Below are 20,879 nucleotides of genomic sequence, written 5' to 3'. Positions count from 1 at the left end.
GTAAATTGGGGAGGGGCCACCCAAATTGGAAGAGCTGTATCATTTGACACCAACTGTGGATATGGCCCATGGTTTTTAGTGGCCTTTGCTTTAAAATTTTGGAAAGTCACCAAAAATATAGGGAGGGATTTTGCTCAGCCTATAAAATTCAGATTCAAGGACATCAAAGGTGTGATCAGTGTGTGCTGAATTAAACTGTTAAAATGAAGGTCTATACTGTCTTCCTCAAGTGTGTAGGTCAAGATTAGTGACCTATAGAATGTACATAGTAAAACCTGTCATTACCAAAACAAAAAAAACTCCCTGACTTTCCCAGGTGCGGATTCTAAGAGGTAGTACTAATGTACAAGTGGAGTTATGAGCTTTTGGGATCCGTTTTTAAAGCTAGTAAGGCTCTATAGCAAGATTCCAATCTCTGTCACACCTGAAACTGAAACCAGTGGGGAGCTACTCCAGATTTACACCTTTGTGTGTTTATTTCATTCAAATATTTTCTTCCTTTAGCCTTAGTTGGTGGGGCAGTGTAGCGAGGCAGCGTGGCTCCCCGCCGCCCCAGAGGGGGTCCAGACACCAGAGTGGGCGGAGCCAGGAAGCTCTGAGCCCGCCCCTCAGAGGGACAGGCAGCGACCCGGAAGTAGAAAGGCGGGCCTTAAGAGCTTACTAGAGGACCAGCTGCTGGGGAGGCCAGACATAGCCAGCCGAGCCTGCGACTGGGAAAACCCCATGGCCCCAGGTCCACGCCAAGACTGGCCGGACCTGCCCTGCCCCAGGGGAGTTACAGGCCAGCCGCTTGTCCACTGCCCCGAGGAACCCATGGTGCTGGAGTCCCCGGGAAACACTGCCGGGACCCAGGTACCAGAAGGAGGGGAGTTAGGAAGTAGCCCGAGGGCAGCTGACCCTAGTGTGGCTGTAACTCTGCCAGAACCCATGTCAGTGTGTAGCGGTCAGGATCCCCACTAACCCAGCAGCGAGTCATTTGCCGCTGCTAGGGCCCCGGGCTGGGATGCAGAGGAATGGGTGGGCCCGCATCCCCCTGCCACCCAACTTGTGGGGGGCAGTCTCCCCCTCTTCCTGGTCCTTAGAGGCCTGGGCTAATTCACACATGCTGTGTTGCTCAGCGCCTGCTTGAGGGCCTGAGCTACTGACTATTTGGTGCCCCGCCCTGACTCAGGTCCCGGACCTACGGTGCTCAGTCCAGTTACCACAAGGACTGCCGAGGAAGACTCCGGTGGCCGGACACATTCCCCAAAGTTAACTGTGTGTAGCGAGCCGGTGTGGCTCCCTGCCACCCTGGAGAGGGTCGAGCCCCGTCTTAGCCCTTTACAGGCAGTTAGCTCAATGTATGTTCTGGTAAGCAGCCGCTGCACGAGACTGAAGATATTTTGTTAGTTATCCCCATGACACTTCTGGACTTTATATCATGTGAGCTATAGAAACTCTTAATACTCATGGTCATGTTGCTATGTGGGACAAACTCTCTTAAAATAATACAGTATTCTGCAGCAGTGGTCAAACATGGTAGGAACACCCATGTTTGGGGGATACAATATAATGCAGTCGTATTTTGTTTATAAGGGCAGATTCAAGGGATCTCCTATGTTATTTTCCTTTAGGTTCATCTCAGTATTTGAACTGAGTCTGTGCCTCATCAGAGTGAGTAATCTTACTGAGCCATCAAGAAAACACACAATTCCAGATGGCTTTTCACAAATTCTTCAGCATCCTTGCTCTTTGTCCATTCCTCTCTTTGTTCTCCACTGCAGGCTATGCCACATCTATTCCCACTGACGCAGTTGCACACATTCATCTAGTGTCCTATAGTAATGTTCATTTTGAAATGTTAACCTCTACTATGTAAAGTAGTGGCAGTGGTGTAGAATAGTAGGTTTCTTTTGTTATCCCCAGCCACCAGTGGATTTCTTCACTTAGTGGAGGAACCTCACTGTGGTTCCCTTAACTGTTGCATAGAACAACCTCTGATATGGATTTGCTTCATTTCTACCACCCTTTTATGCCAACCCTGCTTTTGACACGGTACACACACTAAATGTTGTCCAAACATACCCTTTCCTGCGGTTTTCCTTTATTGCTATCTTAAATAACAAACATATCTCAGCCTGAGCTTCCTTCTGAGCTTGGCTCTTCCTAGGGTTTCTCCTTGCAGGACCGACTGCACTGTCCCATGAGCATTCCCTCTGCCTTAGAGAGACTCTCAACCTGTTTATACTCCCTGATTTTGAGATGAGTCTCACCTGGTCTAATTGCCAGGATGAATCAACAGATGCATTACCACAATTGACATTTAAATTAAATATTTTGAATTAAAAACAATTCTTTCCTTTTTATTTATTATTAAACCTTTAACACAGATGTTCACAGAGAACTCAACAATTAAAAGTTTCTAATGTATGAATTCAAGTAAGACAAGACCATGTTCTTAAATATGATATTCATTGATTGAATGTGAGGTTCCGTAAAGATGTTAAAGAAAATCCCTTAGAATCACTTTTATACTCTTCCATCTGTCTATCTTCCAAAGAATCAGTGACCTACGGAAACATTGCTGCGTGTAGGTCATGGGACTGAAAGCACTTCAGAGGAATAGGAGCCACATGGCACAGTGCCATGTGCATTTAAATCGAATGCCTTGCAGAATGAGATATGGATAAGCATCTTGGCATAACACACCCACTTCTGTAAATTTACAGTTTGCACCAGCCAGCAATGCAAAAAGCAAAAAGAAGCAGAATCTACAGCTGAACAGAGAGCAGACTCAATGGGCTATGAGAATATAGATGCGTTTGAAGGCGTCTACATATCCCACTCTAAGGTAAGACAATTTTTTTCCCATGCTGCTTCTGCTTATTACAGACCATCCAGGGTCCAGTGCAGTGATTCAGTCCTAGTAATTTGTGGCATATGATGAGCTTGTAACTAGGCTAAATACAGACAAAAAAGGCCTGAGTTTTCAGAGGTCAGTGGCAGATGCAGGCATTCAGATTCTCTGAAATGTAGGCTCTTACTATATGAAAGTAAAGTGCCTGCTAAAAAAGCCAATATGTTTCTGTAAATATTCCCCAGCTGTGTACATCTCCTTTATTTTTAGATACTTCATCTGCTATTAAGAGGTCCTTTCCCCAGCTGAGACAATTTTTTTTTTGAGACTATCTCAAAGCCTTGTGATGTGGATCCAATATCTTTGAAACCCATATCTCATTGCAGGATATCTTTCAAACAGGAGAGAACCATACCTCTAAACTGTCTCTTGTTACAGACCCAAATATACCTGATCCCCAACGAAGTTGTGAAGTGATATTTCACTTTTATAGTTGTAAATTACTGACACACAGGAAATCATAAACCTTAGAAGTGTTTATAAATAGAGGGCAAAGATAGTAAGTTTCTTGTATTTTTTGCTTTGAGCTACTAACGCTTTGTCCTTCATTTTGGATAATTTCCTGCCCCATGACACTGGATCCCTCATTTGGGTGTTTGCCTTAAAGGTATGGTAAAGTGGAGAGTTTTTTTCAGTAGTGTCTCAATTCCTTGGTTCTTCTGGGTTTTGCAAAGACAGATAACATCACTGTGGCATAGTTGTTGAGGGTAAGTGTAATTCTTGGCACCCTTTTAAATATTCTTACCATTTTGGTTTCAGACTGAGAAATGTGTTAAATTGCCCAGAAGTTATTTAGGGAGCATAAGAACAGATTGCCTGCTGGTTGATGGACACCACAAGCATTCACATGTGAACTAAAACCTGGACAGCTGCTGCTAAAACAATTCAGGGACCCACCACCTTGACTGATAAAGATGTGATTTTAAAGGAAAGCTGTTTAGAGGGCTAGATTAAGGAATCTCAAATGATGCAGCTCCAATTTAGAGATGTTCAAAATTGGTAAAACTCCCACAAAATGTTTTGAAGGTTTGGACGATCTAGTTTCTCTGCAGAAAATAATGAAATCTCTATTTTCTACACTGAAAAAATGACAGTTCATATTTCACATCTCCATTTTCAAATTTCAAAGTAATCTTTCAATGAAATGAGCTAATTTTGCTGGAAAATGAGCCAATTTTTCAGTGGAAATTCACAAAATGTAGTCATTTTTTTCAATGAGGCCCCTTTTTGTAAAGCAAAGTAAAAAAAAGTCTGATTATGACTGCTGTTTTGCTTTTCTCTGCAAATATTTTGCTCCTCTCTGGCTCCATTGTGTTACAGTGAATCAGATGACATATGTAATGCAAAATGAAAAAAAAAAAGCTGCAGATTGAATAATTTATTATCTATTGGAACCATAAAACAAAGAGGGTAATTCACAAGTCAGAGCTACACTGAGTTGTTGTTAAAACCCTTGATGATGCTTTTGCATTTTCCCCATTCCCTTTGGAACTCTAGATCCAAAAAGCTGAGTAATGCCACCTTAGGGTTCTGCCACTCAAATATTTGTAAGTGGAATACTTTAATTGTAAAGTAAGCAATTACTATCAGAAAGGCCAAACAAAGAACAGACATTTTATTTTAATCTTTTGGAAACTGTAGGCATAAGGCCAATTTGAAATGTAGGCTTCTAATTTGTACCTACAAAATATCTATATGTATGGGCAGACACGCACTTTACATGCACAAATGGGGACTTTTGCATTGTTACCCATATTCATACACATCTACCTATTATGCATGCACAATTACCTGTTATAAGCATAGCTTGAGCATGTGTGATTGTCAGTTTGAACTATATTCTATGTATTGTACAGTTTGTTCTCTTAAGTATTCATTTACTGGTGCTGCAAAACTAGAAAATGCTAGAGTTATAAGGTTAAATATGATATTCTTACGGAAGTGGAAACAACTTGTCTCTCAAAAATAGGCGTGCATTCATTAGAAGTAAAGGAAAAAACTCTATTTAAGCAGTGTCTGTAATGGTGTTTGCAATACTCTTGGCACATACATTTGTGCTTAGAATCTGAGCGGTTCAGAGGAAATGGATCCAAAAGAAGAATCTTGTTTTCTGCATTTTCTGAAAGCTTGGTGTTTGAAGGGAGGCGGGGGGGAGGGGAGAGGGGGAATTAGTCAGACAGTGTGCTACAAACCATGCAATTTCTCCTGGCATATGTCTAGCACAGTAAGTACTCACTCAAAAATACAATGACATTTGCCCTATGTAACATAATTCAGAACATTTTCTGCATAATGCTTCCTATTTAATCTGAACTAGCCAAACTGTCTTTTAGCCCTTTTGCTCCCTTATCCCCAGCGATGAGCTTTTGCAGTATGTTTCCTAGAGCTGCTTGAAGCCAAAAGATGAGATGGCAACTAGCAATACAAGTTTTTCCCACTGCTACACAAGAACATGTTAGAAGAAGAGTCATTAATTCTTCATGAAGCAAATCATAAAATAGCTTCAGAAGCTAACCCTCTCAAAGTAGATATTATGGTACAGAAGTAACATCAAAGTCAACAGACAATATGGAATGTTAGCACTTACCACCATTTAACTATGACTGGTATTAGACATGTTGGTCACAACGTATTATGTTCAAAACGGAACAAACAAAAAGTGGTGCAGATAGAGAGCAGAGTCTTCACAATTAAAAAGAACCCTGTTGTGGTTGAGATTTCTGATGTAAAGGACCTGTGGGTTACCTTTACTTGGAATTGCTTTGTTACAACTAGCTTTGCTTTTAGTGTGGGTCTCAAAGAGGACTTGGGATTTTCTCCGGAAGAGTAATGCACAGTTGGTTGTTGCCATGTAGAAAAAAATCCGCAATGATGGGGATTCCAAAACCTACCTAGGCAATTTATTCCAGTATTTAACAATCCTGACAGTTAGGAAGTTTTTCCTAATGTCCAACCTAAATTGCCCTTGCTGCAATTTAAACCCATTGCTTCTTGTCCTATCTTCAGAGACTAAGGAGAACAATTTTTCTCCTTCCTCCTTGTAACAACCTTTTATGTACTTGAAAAACTGTTATCATGTGCCCTCTCAGTCTTCTCTTCTTCCAGACTCAACAAAGCCATTTTTTTCAATCTTCCCTCATAGGTCATGTTTTCTAGACCTTTAATCATTTTTGTTGCTCTTCTCAGGACTTTTTTCAATTTGTCCACCTCTGCCTGAAAGTAGCACCCAGAACTGGACACAGTACTCCAGTTGAGGCCTAATCAGCGTGGAGTAGAGTGGAAGAATTACTTCTTGTGCCTTACTTGCAGCACTCTAACACATCCCAGAATGATTTTTGTTATTTTGCAACAATGTTATACTATTGACTTATATTTAGCTTGTGATCCACTATGACCCCCAGATTTCTTTCTGCAGTATTCCTTCTTACGCGGTCATTTCCCATTTTGTATGTGTGCAACTGATCGTTCCTTCCTAAATGGAGCACTTTGCAGTTGTCCTTAACATTATGGAGTTATCCCATTAAGAATCTTTTTTTTTATGTAGGAACTTAAAAGTCCAGAACAATACTGTAGCTGAGAACATCCACAGTTATATTAGATAAGATCATTTTTTATTTCATCTGAGGATTTAAACCCTCATATTTTAGGCTATAAGCTAAGCACTAACAGAGAGGAATTAGGAAGGAACTTCTCATGTGGAGCGAGAATTCCTTAATTGGTAAAACGTATATGAACATTAACTTTAAAGATGGCATTAGTCAGTAGGGGTTCTTTTTTATTTTTATTTGTTTTAAGGAAGAAATTCTCTTTTTTGCAGTACTCTGTATGACAGTGTCTAATGTGCTTCTGTAATAACAATACTATTTTAAAACATATTCCTATATGAATTCAGAAAATAGTATATTCAGACCTTAGTTTGTTTCAGAATAAGAATGATAGTACCAGTCTTGAATATTGAATTAATACCATTATGGTAATGAGTTGATCTACGGCAGAATGGACTAGGCATACAATAGTTTGATTCAATTAGACTAAGGATCAATCCATTCAAGTTTCATCCATGAATTTCTGGATCATATATAAATCAAATAGGATGGTCACATTTTGTTCCAAGTAGTTGCCATTTGGGAGGAGGAAATGGAAATAGATGTGCTGCAAGTGGGATAGGGTAGTAGTTCAGCAGTGATTGCTAGTTTCAGAGAAAGTTCATCTCATTACAAAGGAAAGGTCAGAATGAATTTTTCAATTCTGCTATCTGTCCGCACAGGTGAGCTGTAGCTGAAACAGAATGACCATGTCCTATTCCTTTCCCTGTAGATGAAGAGCCTCTTAAAGGGATTCTGTCAGTATAAAAATCACATGTTGTAAGCAAATGTATTGACTAATTACATCTTAGATTGTTAAAAATGAATTTTTAAAAACCATCACATTTGTCAATATTTCTGCTTTAACTATTTGTTTTTATTCTGTTAATATTCTTTTCCCCTTTCTTTTATACACATTCAAAAGGATGCTGACAGCTTAGATTTGGCTGCAAATATAAATTGTGTAAAAACAAGCTTTTATAAAACTTAAGGCCAATCAAAGTATTTCCATATTTTAAGAAAAACAAGTAAACACTTTCATTCAGTTTTCAAAAACCAAACAGTGCACTGCTAAAAACCCCAAAGGGAGATTAACTATAAACTAAAGTGCAACAAGTGTCATTTATTTTCATTGTCCAAGCTGAGAGAAATACAAGAGGTATAATATTTAAAATGTTATCTTTGGTTAATCACAGAAGCATGTTATGCTCAGTTTGGACAAAGAAAATCAGCATCATCTGATGCACTTTAGTTTACTTAGTCTCACTTTGGGGTTTTTAGTGCTACAGTGAAGTCGTTGAACACTGAGTAAAAGTGTTTGCTTATTTTAAAGAAAAGTGGAGACAGATTTTGATTGGCCTTAGGTTTTATAAAAGCTTGTTTTAATGCAGTTTTGTTTAGGGGCCAAGTTTAAGCTCCCAGCATCCCTTCAAATGCATATAAAAGAAAAGGGAATAGAATAAATTAAATACAAATTTATCAGAAAAAGCAACATTGTATTTCAATCTACAGATATTCAAAAAAATCATGCGCCAAGCCCCACAAAAACATGAGAGGAAAAAGATGTTGGATTCTTTTTATTGCCTTCCACTTTCTTGGCTTCTATGTCATACATATTTGCAAGTTTTTCTTCACAACCATGAGGACTAGAACCATACTTCTGTTCTGAATTCAATCTGTAAACAATTCTGGTTATATAGAGAGTCAGTCTGTCCCACTTTCACTTCATGTCAATCATAAGAGTGGGGAAAAAAGGGCTTGTCTAAAGGGTGGTGCAATATGGGAATATGAATTACAGAAAGCTTTAGTGTGTTGCAGTCTAACTGTCCGGTGTAGACCTCACTGGAGCAAACCAAAAGTTTGCTTATTTGAAACGGGACTACATTAACGTGAACTCGGTACCTTTTAGCTTGCGCCAGCATCTACATGGGGCAGTTACAGCAAACAGATTAGAGAACTCTGATTCACATTCCTGTAATCTGGACTGCGATGTCATATAGACAAGCCTAAAATTCATGTTTCATTTATAATAATACGGAGAATACAAAAACAAATTTTAAAAAGCCTCCTTAGATCTGTGTGAGAGTTTATTTTGATGGAATGTTTCACTATATGTTGTACATTAATAATAAACATGCGCTTCGTGGCTGGTGGTTTTGACCATCATATTGAACAGCGTGATTGCCTTTTTCATGGTAATACTTGATTCCAACTCAACTCCTTCCTCTGCTATCAGAGGAAACTTCTCTTTTTCTCTGTCCTTTTCTGACTAAATGCTTCCACTAAAGCTCTACCCAATCCTCCTTGCCTGAATTCTCCCCCTCACCCCCCATGCATGCAAACATGAGTATTATACTAATCTGTTTCATTAAGGGGATAGTCTTTCCATTTCTGGACTTTCCAATATTATGCCTCTGCTGAAATTCTTGGGATGCATACATTTCCTTCTAGTTTCCTTCTAGTGATGTGTTTGCCTATTGACAGATTCATTTAATGATTTTCTCTATGTCCCTTATTTGAGTTTGTTCATATTTCCTTTGCTTTTGTTCCTTATCCCATACATTCCACCATCTCCCTCATCATGCTTCTCTTAAGAGTGGCAAATTTCTGATCTGTTTTCTTGATTATCTCAGAATTCTATTTCTGATACTTTGTGCTGGTCGTAGATCTTCCTCTGTGGGTTGGACTAGAGGAATATTCTTTCACATGATTCATTTTGCCTTGTAGTGTGGCTGAAATACAGTGACCCCAGTTCAGTTAACTAGCAGTCCCACTCCAGAATGAGTGACAGAGAAGTGTGTTCTGAGCATGAAATTAGGAGTTAGGAACTTCTCATCCCAGATCCGTCACTGACTTTGTGGCCTTAGACAATTTGTCAGCCTCAGTTTCCCCATTAGTAAAATAGAGAACACTCATTTGCCTTTTTGGTAGGGGAAAAGGGTGGAAATGGATTGGGGGGATTGTATGCATATATTTGTGAAAACACTGTGAAGATAAAAAGTGGTAAATATTGGTATTATGTGGCTGCAGTCCAGTGAACTATATAATGCACTGCTGAGTTTGATTACATATCGTAGTGAGCTCTCAATGATGTACACATTTAATGTCTTAACTCCACAGTTGATGTCATCTTTTGGTTATAACAAGGCCTTAATTCTTGATTTCTTGTGCTTGGTTCTTACAATGTACAGGCTATTCTAAGATGTCATATTGTATTTGTTTTGAGTGATGTTCAGATCTGGCTCTGCCCTTCTTCTGAATGCCCTGAGTAGAGTAGCATCCTTTTGATTCCATTTCTGGATCTCAGCTGCTGAGCTTAATCAAATTTTGTAGGTCAGGTGTATTGTATACATTTCAGGTGGTTCAGCTGCTCTGCATTTTGTTGCTGAGTCTTCTTTTTTAGTTTGTATCTCAATTTCCAGAGGAGAGTTTTGTTTTTGGTTTGTTTTTGAATTGTTTTGTTGTTCATGGAAAGGGGTAGGTGTTGTTCAGCATGAGCCATTTAAAGTCTCTGAACTGTTCCTTCTCAAATCTTTGTTTAGAAACAGAAAATAACATATTTCTCAATTCACTAGGATTTTCCTTTCCTCAGTGATATCTCATCTTTAGATTTTCACCATATTCCCCCATCACACACATTTGTCATTCTTGTCTTGCTGTCATGTTCTCCTCGCCAGAGCTTGACATCTACTTTTTCAGGCTGACAAAATTCTTCTGTCCTCTTATTGCATTTTTCTAGGTTAATTTTAGCTGTCTGCTTACTGGTGATCAGCATGGCTTTATCCAGCTTTGTGTTAAGCTGGATCTTGCGTCTGCCTGTCCTATGATCACTTCATCTCTTGAACTGGTTGTGCCCTGTAAAGAACTGGAAATCCACTGCCTTTCTGTTACAAGAAAGACAAGAAAATTTTGCACTCCGCAAGTTAGCTTTTTTTCTTATCTACTTATAGATCAAAGGAATACAGATGATCTCTCTTACCTTTTGACTATAAGCAATTTCTATCAGCTTCTCTCTTCTGTTGTGCTTAATTCCTATTCTAAAGGAGTCTGTGGTATTGCTCTTCATTTTCTTGTACGTTTAGCTATGTAACCATACATGATGATATTACAGTGAATTATTCATGCTCTTCACACATACTTATATGGGTGACATCCCAATGCGACAGTAACCTTAATGGCTATTTTTTTTCTCCTAGGGATCTTTTGAAGCCCTGAGGAGCTTCAATTTTCTCCCCAATTTAACTCCATTCCTTTTAAGGGCCATCATCCAAAACACCTCACTTCCACACTTGTAGAAGTGAAGGGGATTCCTTTCACAGCCTACTAATTCAGCAGATGGAGATGAAACTATTGAATAATTCAAGTCACTCTCTTCCTGCAAGAGGCTGAGAACTCATAGGGCCAAATTTACTTCTGGAAAAGTGCACAACTCCATTTAAAGTACTGTAGCCTTGAAAACAAGAGACCAGGAACAGAGAGTGAACGAAAGTGCACCCGCCCCCATTCACATATAGCAGTGCTACACACATGGCAGTGAAGAGCGCTACCACAAGGTCACTGGGTTGTCCACAGCCTTAGTGATTTTCACTTGCTCATGTTCTCTTCATATTTGTGATTGTGATTGTTTGGCTTATGGCGTCTTTCTTGCAAAAACAGAGGGTTCAGTCTCAGGCTGTTAGAAGGGGAACATAAAGCACTGGTTTTGGTTTATAGCCAGCAGCTGTTATAAAGTGTCCCCTCTGTTTTTCTTCCTGCCTAAGGCTGTCCAGGGGGAAACAAAGTATTTCTATAATGTTTTATAAAGAGCTAGATGGTGGCTGGCTTACGCTCACATGAAGGCATAAAGAGCCTTCACCTCCCCTTCCCTGCCATAGAAGAGCTGGCCACATTTTCAGATGGGTTTTTTTCACAAGTACAGGAACATATAATCATAGGACTGGAAGGGACCTTGAGAGATCATCTAGTCCAGTCCCCCTGCACTCATGGCAGGACAAAGTATTATCTAGACCATTCCTGACAGGTGTTTGTCTAATCTTCTCTTAAAAATCTCTGGTGATGGAGATTCCACAACCTCCCTGGGCAATTTATTCCAGTGCTTAACCATCCTGACAGTCAGGAAGTTTTTCCTACCCTTGCTGCAATTTAAACCCATTGCTTCTTGACCTATGCTCAGAAGTTAAAAACAACAATTTTTCTTCCTCCCCCTTTTATGTATTTGAAAACTGTTATGTCCCCTCTCAGTCTTCTCTTTTCCAGACTCAACAAACCCAATTTTTTCAATCTTCCCTCATAGGTCATGTTTTCTGGACCTTGAATCATGTTTGTTGCCCTTCTCTGGACACTCCATTTTATCCACATCTTTCTTGAAATGTGGTGCTCAGAACTGGACACAATACTCCAGTTGACGCCTGATCAGCACAGAGTAGAGCAGAAAAATTACTTCTCCTGTCTTATTTACAACGCTCCTGCTAATACATCCCACAATGTTTGCTCTCTTTTTTTGCAACAGTGTTACACTGACTCATTTAGCTTGTAATCCACTATGGCTCCCAGATCCCTCTCTGCAGTACTCCTTCCTAGGCAGTCATTTCCCATTTTGTATGTGTGCAACTGATTGTTCCTTCCTAAATGGAGTATTTTACATTTGTCCTTACTGAATTTCATCCTATTAACTTCAGACCATTTCTCCAATTTGTGCAGATCATTTTGAATTTTAATCCTATCCTCCAAAGCACTTGCAACCTCTTCCAGCTTGGTATCATCCACAAACGTTATAAGTGTACTCTCTATGCCATTATCTAAACCATTGATGAAGATATTGAAAAGAACCGGATCCAGAACTGATCCCTGCAGGACCCCACTCAGTGTGCCCTTCCAGCTTGACTGTGAACACTGAAAAGTACTCTCTGGCAACGGTTTTCCAACCAGTAATGCACCCACCTTATAGTAGCTCCATCTAGGTTGTTTTTCCCTATGTTGTTTGAGACGGTCATGCGAGACAGTATCAAAAGCCGTAGTAAAGTAAAGATATTCCACATCTACTACTTTCCCCCCATCTACAAGGTTTGTTATCCTGTCCAAAAAAAAAAAATTCTTAGCTTGGTTTAACACCATTTATTCTTGACAAGGAATTGTCAGCATGGATTTATCACCTTATAACTTCCCAGGTGTTTGCAAATTGATTGCTTAATTATTTGTTGCATTATCTTTCTGGTTACTGAAGTCAAGGTGAATGGTCTGTAATTCCCCAGGTTGTCCTTATTTCTCATTTTCTAAATTGGCATTATATTTATTTACCCTTTTCCAGTCTTCTGGAATCAATCCCATCTTCCATCACCTTTCAAAGATTGTTGCTAATGGCGCATATCTCCTCAGTCAGCTCTTTGATGTATTTCATCAGGCCGTGGTGATTTGAAGACATCTAACTTGTCTAAGTAATTTTTAACTTGTGCTTTCCCTATTTTAGCCTCTGATCCTAACTCATTTTCACTGGCACCCACTGTTAGATGTCCAATTGCTACTAATCCTTTTGGTAAAAACTGAAAAAAAGTCATTTAGCACTTCTGCCATTTCCACACTTTCTGTTATTGTTTCGTCTCCCCCCTTCCTTGAGTAATGGGTCTAGATCAAACATGGCCCCCACTGCCACCCCTTTGGGCGCAAACCACCCCAAGGAGTGAGGACACAGCCTCAGCATCTTTCTGCTTTGACCAGCAGAGCTCTGGCCATGGATGGGGAGCATCTGCGACCCTCTCCTACAGGATAGCACAGCAGCTGTATTCCCCAGGAACTGCAGGAGGCACCCCTGCACTGTCCCCAAAATGGAACTCTGTCTAAGGGGCAGAATCTGGCCCAAATCATAGGTTGTTGCAAAGGGACTGAGGACAATTTAGAGAAAGTTATAAAGATATTTTCCCAAGGGAAATTTCGGTACTGTAGCAAAGGTTCATTTATAAAAGTCAGACGTTCTTTACTATGAATGACAGTGGTTTAATGGTTAAAACATTGGATTGGAGTAGCTGGGAAGGCTGGGTTCTGTTCCTGGTGCTGCCAAAGGTTTCCTGTTTGGTCTAGGACAAGTCACTAAGGGTATGTCTACACTACAATTAATCACCCATACCTGGCCCATATCAGCTGATTTGGACACGTGGAGCTCAGGCTGCGGGTCTGTAAAACTGCAGTGTAAACACCCAGGCTCCATCTGGAGTCTGGGTTCTGGGACCATCACCCTCAGGCAATATAATAATTCCCTATCTCACAACTCAGGTGTGCTTGTGAAGTGCTTTGACATTTTCAGATGGTGCTACAGCATAGAGGTGCAAAGCATGCAAATTCAGAAGTAATGAGTGTTTTTATCAAAGTTTAGAAGGAAAATAATTGGATATTTCCCAAATAACTTGTTTAGTTTCAAATACAGTGGGCTACAGTGTACCAAATAACCAGCAGGACTCCCTAGAATTATATTTTGATATTTGGCTACCAGTAGTGGCACTTATTCATGTTTTAAAGAACAGTCAATTTTGTAAATTGGCAATCCATTATTGTGCACATATGGTCAGCCGTTAGAGCCCAGAATGGTAAGGCTCTGGTGTGCTAGCTCAGGAGAGAGCCAGGGAAGGCATTAGAAGGGGGAACGAAGATAATTTTTCACACTCTCTTGCAAGTAGCATAAGTTCATAATCATTCTTTAATATAGTGTCCCGAAATCTGACGTGGATAACTACCCATTGGGGGTTTAACAGACTCTAATTAAAAAAAATTTATGTATAGAGAGTATAACTCACTGAAGTATTGCAGGAATGGTAGCTATGAAACCTATTCATTGCTTTTTTCAGTGTTTTCATCCTCAGTTTAACCTCCCATTGTAATGTATCACCTTCATTGTCATGCATGAGGCTGTTCCCTTTCTGATGTAAAATGCATTAGTCATTTCTGCCATGTGCTCCAGATCTTTGGCATCTAGGGGCTAATTTGCTATTATTCCGCAAAGTACCAGCAATAGTTAATGCCTTGCAGGTATGATTTAATATAATACACAGCACATGTAGTTCTAGGTTCTTAGTGTTTTACATGGATTAATGAAACCTCCTAATATCCCTTAGAAACAGATTCTGCCACCCCCTGACTTAAAATGGGTTGTACCTTACTCCTTGAGTAGCTCCACTGAAATGGATGTGGCTGTTTGGAACTTAAGATGCTACTCAGCATGAGCAAGGATGGCAGAGTCTGGCCTTGACAGATGTTCAAATGTCCTGCCCAAGGTTTTAGAGCAGGGGTCGGCAACCTACGGCACACATGCCAAAGACGGCATGCGAGCCAATTTTTAATGGCATGCTGCTGTCTGCCGGGGACCCCGGCATTGGACTGGGAGCATCCCCACGACCCCAGCCCAAACCCCCAGCCCTCTGCCCTCATTCCGAACCCCCCCACACACCCTAGCCCCATACCCTGACCCCTGCACCTTCCCACAACCCCACCCCTGACTCCAGCACCCCCCACAAATACCCAGCCCCCCTGCCCTGACTCCTGCACCCCTCCATACCCTGACTCTTGCACCCCCCACATCTCCACCCCCACCCTGAGCATCAAACGGGAGCTCCTGTGCGCGCGTGCGTGCACACACACACACACACATTCCCATCTGCACCCCTTGCACCAAATGGGAGCTGCCCAGGTAAGCGCTCCACACCCAAACCTCCTGCCCCAACCCTTGAGCTCCCTCCCTCATTCTAGCTCCTGGCCAGACCCTGCACGCCAACCCCCAGCCTGCTCCTTCACCCCCAGCCCTGTACTCAGTGCACTCCCACCCTCATCTCAGTGCAAAGAGAGGAATAGAATGGCTAGAACCAGGGAGAAGGTAGGTACTTACTCTATGTGGACAGGGCCGGGACCCCAGACCAGCAGCGGGCTGAGCGGCAGCGGGCTGAGCCACTCAGCCCACTGCTGGTCTGGGGTCCCGGCCGCCGGCCCCGCTCAGCCCACTGCTGGTCTGGAGTTCTGGTTGCTGGCCCCTTGCCAGCTGGGGTCCCGGCCACAGGCCCCGCTCAGCCCGCTGCTGGCCTAGGTGAACGGAACCCCAGGCCAGCAGTGGGCTGAGCGGGCTGGTGGCATAAGATCAGCATTTTAATTTAATTTTAAATTAAGCTTCTTAAACATTTTGAAAACCTTGTTTACATATGACAATAGTTTAGTTATATAATATGTAGACTTAAAGCGAGAGACCTTCTAAAAAACATTAAAATGTATTACTGGCACGCGAAACCATAAATTAAAGTGAATAAATGAAGACTTGGCACACTACTTCTGAAAGGTCGCCGACCCCTGTCTTAAAGCATGTCAACGGCACAGCCAGAAATAGACTTCAGGAGTCTTAGCTCCCAGTACTGTGTTGTAACCAGCAGAGCCACTCCCTCTCTGCAGAGGCTTTTCTGTGTGTCACCTTGACCCCAAATGGGAGACTGGTGATTTTTTTTCCCCCTTTTGCTTCAGGGAGGCAATTCCTTGCTCCAAAATCAATTTTGAAATAAAATGTAATTTGAATAATAAGTCTCCACAGCTGCCTCTTAAGATTTAGATTTACTGTATTGAACTGTAACTTGAATTTACTGGCTGCTTGCTTCATGCTAGGGAACTGATAGTGTGTTAAAACTGGCAACACTCAAGCATTTTTTGTGTGTATGGAATGCCATTACCAATGTGGAAGTCATGTTATATATTAGAGGTGTTTGGAAAACTTCAACAAAACACGGAAACAAAATTTTTCATTCTGCCCTCTGCACTCTGTTTTCCATCTAGATGTTATTTATAGAGATGGTAGAAACTAGCTTGCTCCATCCTAATCGAACCTGACAAAGTCCCAATTTAGCATTTGAAGCAATCGGGACTATTCTGTCAGCCCTAATGCAGACTCCAACTCCTGTATTATAAATATAACAAAATATGAGAAATGTGAGCACCAAAGGACTGCTCAAGCTGATTTGATACCACCAGTGCTGTGACTGTCTTTAGCCTACAGCCCAATCTTGAAAATTGGATAAAAGTCAAAAGCAATCCATCACATCTCATTCTGGCACTGCACTCTCTTCTCTAGTACTGTAACTAGCTTCACAGGTGGGAGGGAATCCTTTGGATCTTACTGTTAACAATGCAGTGTGGTGAGCAGACCAGTCAATGAAAGATCAGCATATCTTTGATGCCTTTTCACTTCTTATGGTAGGGCTACCAGATTTTCTTGTCTTGTTGGACAAATGGATGAATATCTATTGCCTTCCTACGACATCACTACCACCAAAAATGATGACATAATTGGCCATCAGAAGTACAAACAGCAAAACCAACCAAGCCCATAGAGTTGGTGCAGGGATACAGCACCTCTGCATAGATGTCAGTGGTCTCCTGAGGATTCTTGGAGATCCACCAGGTTTGGGAATGGCTCCCACAGCAGTTTCTTTATTTTGAACCTTGTCCTCTCATAGAATGACTTGATAGTATCTCCACTAGGGGATCCTTTCAGAGATTTTCTCCTGGCTCTGCTGGCTTTTCCACAGGAGGGGATAACCTGGTCCAAAGCTAACACAATGTAGCAGCAATGTAATAATGCATTTAAAAATTCATAGCTAGATTTTCCCTCACCTGCAGAAAAGTGATAAAATCATACTTTTTTGTTGTTGTTGAAAGCACACTATCCAATGCCTCCTGAATGGTGGTCTTCCATTGACTTTATGGGACATTGGGTCAGACAGTAAATCCTGCTTGGTTTATTCTTGTAATTGACTTAAACTAATCAGATGTATAAGACAAGCATGATTTGATACCAAGAAAAAATAATAAAATTACACTATATGGCCCAGCTACTGCCCTTGATGTGATCTCCTAAGTAAACAATCCTTTTTTGTACATGATATTTGTGCTCAGCTAAACAAAAGTGTTAACCAAAATTATGGAACTGCTTAGGATACAATTCCAATCTGAGATCTGCCATTGAATATGTTGTCCATCTAGAAAAATTTGTTTTTTTTCCTGTTAACTAGAGAACTAATGAATAACTGTGGGCCAGATTCTTCCACCCTTTCTTAGTACTTGAAATCGAGGACTACACACTGAGTAAAGTACTACTCAGTATGAGTACATGTGACAGATTCTAGCCCTGTGCTATTGAAATTCTTAGTTTTAATTCACAATCTTCCTTTGTTCAACTCCTTCAATCTGAATTATCCTTCTGTTTCTACATTCTCATTTGTTGTTAACTAACGCAGTGCTGCTCACTACATTGTTTTGCTTTGCCCAAGCTCAGAATCTGCAGTTATTTTTCATGCCATTGCATCAGCCTTATCATTTTAGCATCTTTTTTTCTGTTATGAATACAAAAATCTCTCCTAACATCCAGCTTCTCTGTAAAGTATTTTCCAAACCCTTTTGATATCATTTTTTTCTTTTACATTATGATCTGCTTTGTTTCTTGGATTGTAAAATCTATAATGATCCATTTAGTGACATCAGATATAAATAAAGGAAGAGTCTGCCTCAGCCGCTCTTCCTCCCACCATAGCCTCTCTCTTTACCTATTCACACTCAGATCTACCTGGACAGCATTCTGAAATAACACAGACAGCCATGCGTGTGTGCACGCAGACACACACACTTAATAAATCTTATTCCAAAGTTGTTTGTTAATAGCAAGGCTCCAAAAAGATCTGGTAAAGTATGAAATTATCTTACAACTCATTATGGATGAACCTCTTAATACCATACTCCATATTAGTGAGCTCTTGTTTTCTCTAGATTTTTCTATACAGTATATTCAAATTATTCTGTTCTTATCCTGTAGAAATCAGAGATGGAGAAGGCCACGGATGTCTTAATGCATCACCATGCCAATGCAGGATTGTTCCCTATGGTATACGTCCTGTTTCTTTGTCCAGTTCACTTTTAAATTACTCAAGAGGCACAGCATCTATAATTTCCTATATATAGAGTTCCAATTCTTAGCTGAAGAGATTTTCATTAAATGGACCGCCCTTTGTTGCAGTAAGGAGTTTGTCAGTGCTGCAGAGTAACCTATTGCAGTGATAAAGAACGTAATCCTCATATCTTGCATAATAATGGTGCTGTTCATAAACTACTGTGACTAGATTATGACCTACCATGTGCAAGAGGAAGCAAAGACACAACAGCAGGTGCAGTTAAAAATGGGAGCAGAGACGTTGCTCCCAGCTGGCTCAGGTAGTCATATTAGCTTCCTAAAGAAAGCAAGGCAACACACATGTTCCTGTTCTGACTGGCAGAGTTGAGCGTATTGAGGGGGAAGTATACTCTGTAGTCTTTAAGAATGGCAGAGCTATCACTCCAGCAGTCACCCCACAAGAGGAGTTCTGTCTTGAGTCACCAAGAATTCTTTCTGGGATTTCCAGTGCAGTGGAACACCTGCCATTCTTCTTGTAGGCTGCATTTTAGAACTACACACTGCTAGTTCCAATTTCCCGTGAAGAATAAAAACTGGGGTGAGTAGAATCTCAGCCAGGAAAAATGGGGCGTGGGTGCAGTTTTTCCTTTTCCCCTTTTCCTATTAGGGAAATGGCAATGTTCCAAAAACATAATTATTAAACTCCCTGTAATTCAGAGATAGGGTTTAACTGAGCAATGATCTGAAATGCCAGTCCTTCCCTGTATATAACTGTTAATCTACAGAGCTAAAATGACAATCCAATCTAGTCATACAAAACTCTCTTAATGCAGGTAAAACTTCTTTCTCTCTCCCCCACTCCTCTTTCCCACAGTCCACTAACCTTAAGTCTTTTACTAAACCTTCAATTGTTTAAGATTTATCTAGATTACTTTGTATTCTGTTTACTTTATTTTCCCCAAACTACAATTGTAATCTCTTCCAGAAATAATTTTCCATGTATAATTGTTATGAAGAAGCTACAGCTCTGACTCAGATGTTTCTGTTCTCTCTTCCTTCATTTAACCAAGCAAAACATATTAATAAACTATAAGTTACAGCTGCACAAATTCACATCAGCGCATAAACGAGCTAGCACAAGCGATTATTGCAGCGTGTTAAATCCATGCTTTATTCTGTTTGAACAGCACATCAATCCACCATGCTTTATTCTTTCTTTTCCTGCTGCAACCAGAGCGATTGCCCTATCCCATTATCTTTCCTCCTATAGAAAAAAACCACATTTTAAAAACTTGTGATTGAGAAAGAGGAAACAGAAGTCTCTAAGGTGCCACAAGTACTCCTTTTCTTTTTGCGAATACAGACTAACACGGCTGCTACTCTGAAACCAGAAATAGACCTGTTAGTGTGACTTCCCAGCCCTTCATTAAACAATTGTGCTAACACAAGCACTGTAGTCAGTGAATAAAGAACATGGGGGAAGGGAGAAGTTGGAATCTTCCATCACTTTGCATAATGACAGGTTTCAGAGTAGCAGCCCTGTTGGTCTGTATTCGCAAAAAGAAAAGGAGTACTTGTGGCACCTTAGAGACAAGCAAATTTATTTGAGCATAAGCTTTCGGGAGCTACAGCTCACTTCATCGGATGCATGCAGTGGAAAATACAGTGGGGAGATTTATATACACACACAGAGAACATGAAACAATCGGTTTTATCGTACACACTGTAAGGAGAGTGATCACTTAAGATGAGTTATTACCAGCAGGGGGGGGAAGGAAGAAAACCTTTTGTGGTGATAATCAAGGTGGGCCATTTCCAGCAGTTGACCCACCTTGATTATCACCACAAACGGTTTTCTCCTTCCCTCCCTCTCTCCCCCCGCTGGTAATAGCTCATCTTAAGTGATCACTCTCCTTACAGTGTGTGTGATAAAACCCATTGTTTCATGTTCTCTGTGTGTGCATATAAATCTCCCCACTGTATTTTCCACTGAATGCATCCAACGAAGTGAGCTGTAGTCCACGAAACCTTATGCTCAAATAAATGTGTTAGTCTCTAAGGTGCCACAAGTACTCCTTTTCTTCTTCCATCACTGCACTTGAGTGTTGGTTAGGGCAAGGGGTTGTAAGCCAGGATTACTGAGCTCTGTTCAACTGACTACCTGTGTGACCTGGGGCAAGTTAGCTACCCTCTTTACACTTCCCATGTGGCCATCAGTTAAATGGATATAAATATTACCCTGGTTAACAATTGTGTTATGATGGTTATTTGCAAAATGCTTTGGGATCATTGAATTGAAGATGTGATATGAATGCAACGTGGTGCAGTTGCTGGGATGGAACATAAAATCTTACCATTGTAGAAGCACTGGAAGAAACACACTGGAAACTTTTGAAGTGTATTAACTCTACAAAGTCTATTTAATCTTTCACTGGGCAGTTACTTCTTGGACTTTGCAGGAAACAAAGTGCTTTGTGCAGCCTATTGCATATTTTTT

At 40.7% G+C, this 20,879-nt stretch overlaps 1 protein-coding gene across 4 annotated transcripts in view; it reads left to right on the top strand.

Moving 5' to 3' along the window:
* TMEM108 (transmembrane protein 108) overlaps positions 1-20,879 on the top strand; it is a 301,039-nt gene that overhangs the window by 56,332 nt on the left and 223,828 nt on the right. For 3 of the 4 annotated variants that reach the window (XM_038393185.2, XM_043508912.1, XM_043508913.1), the window contains one exon: positions 2,709-2,830. The exons of the other annotated variant lie outside the window; for it this stretch is intronic. The gene's annotated coding sequence lies outside the window, so the exon portion shown is untranslated. The remainder of the gene's footprint in view (positions 1-2,708; positions 2,831-20,879) is intronic. 4 annotated transcript variants of the gene reach the window in all.

Source organism: Dermochelys coriacea, chromosome 2 (genome assembly GCF_009764565.3).
Source record: "Dermochelys coriacea isolate rDerCor1 chromosome 2, rDerCor1.pri.v4, whole genome shotgun sequence".
In the NCBI taxonomy this organism is placed as follows: Eukaryota; Metazoa; Chordata; order Testudines; family Dermochelyidae; genus Dermochelys; species Dermochelys coriacea.
Note: the sequence above shows the minus strand (reverse complement) of the source record. Positions and strands in the feature narration are given on the sequence as shown.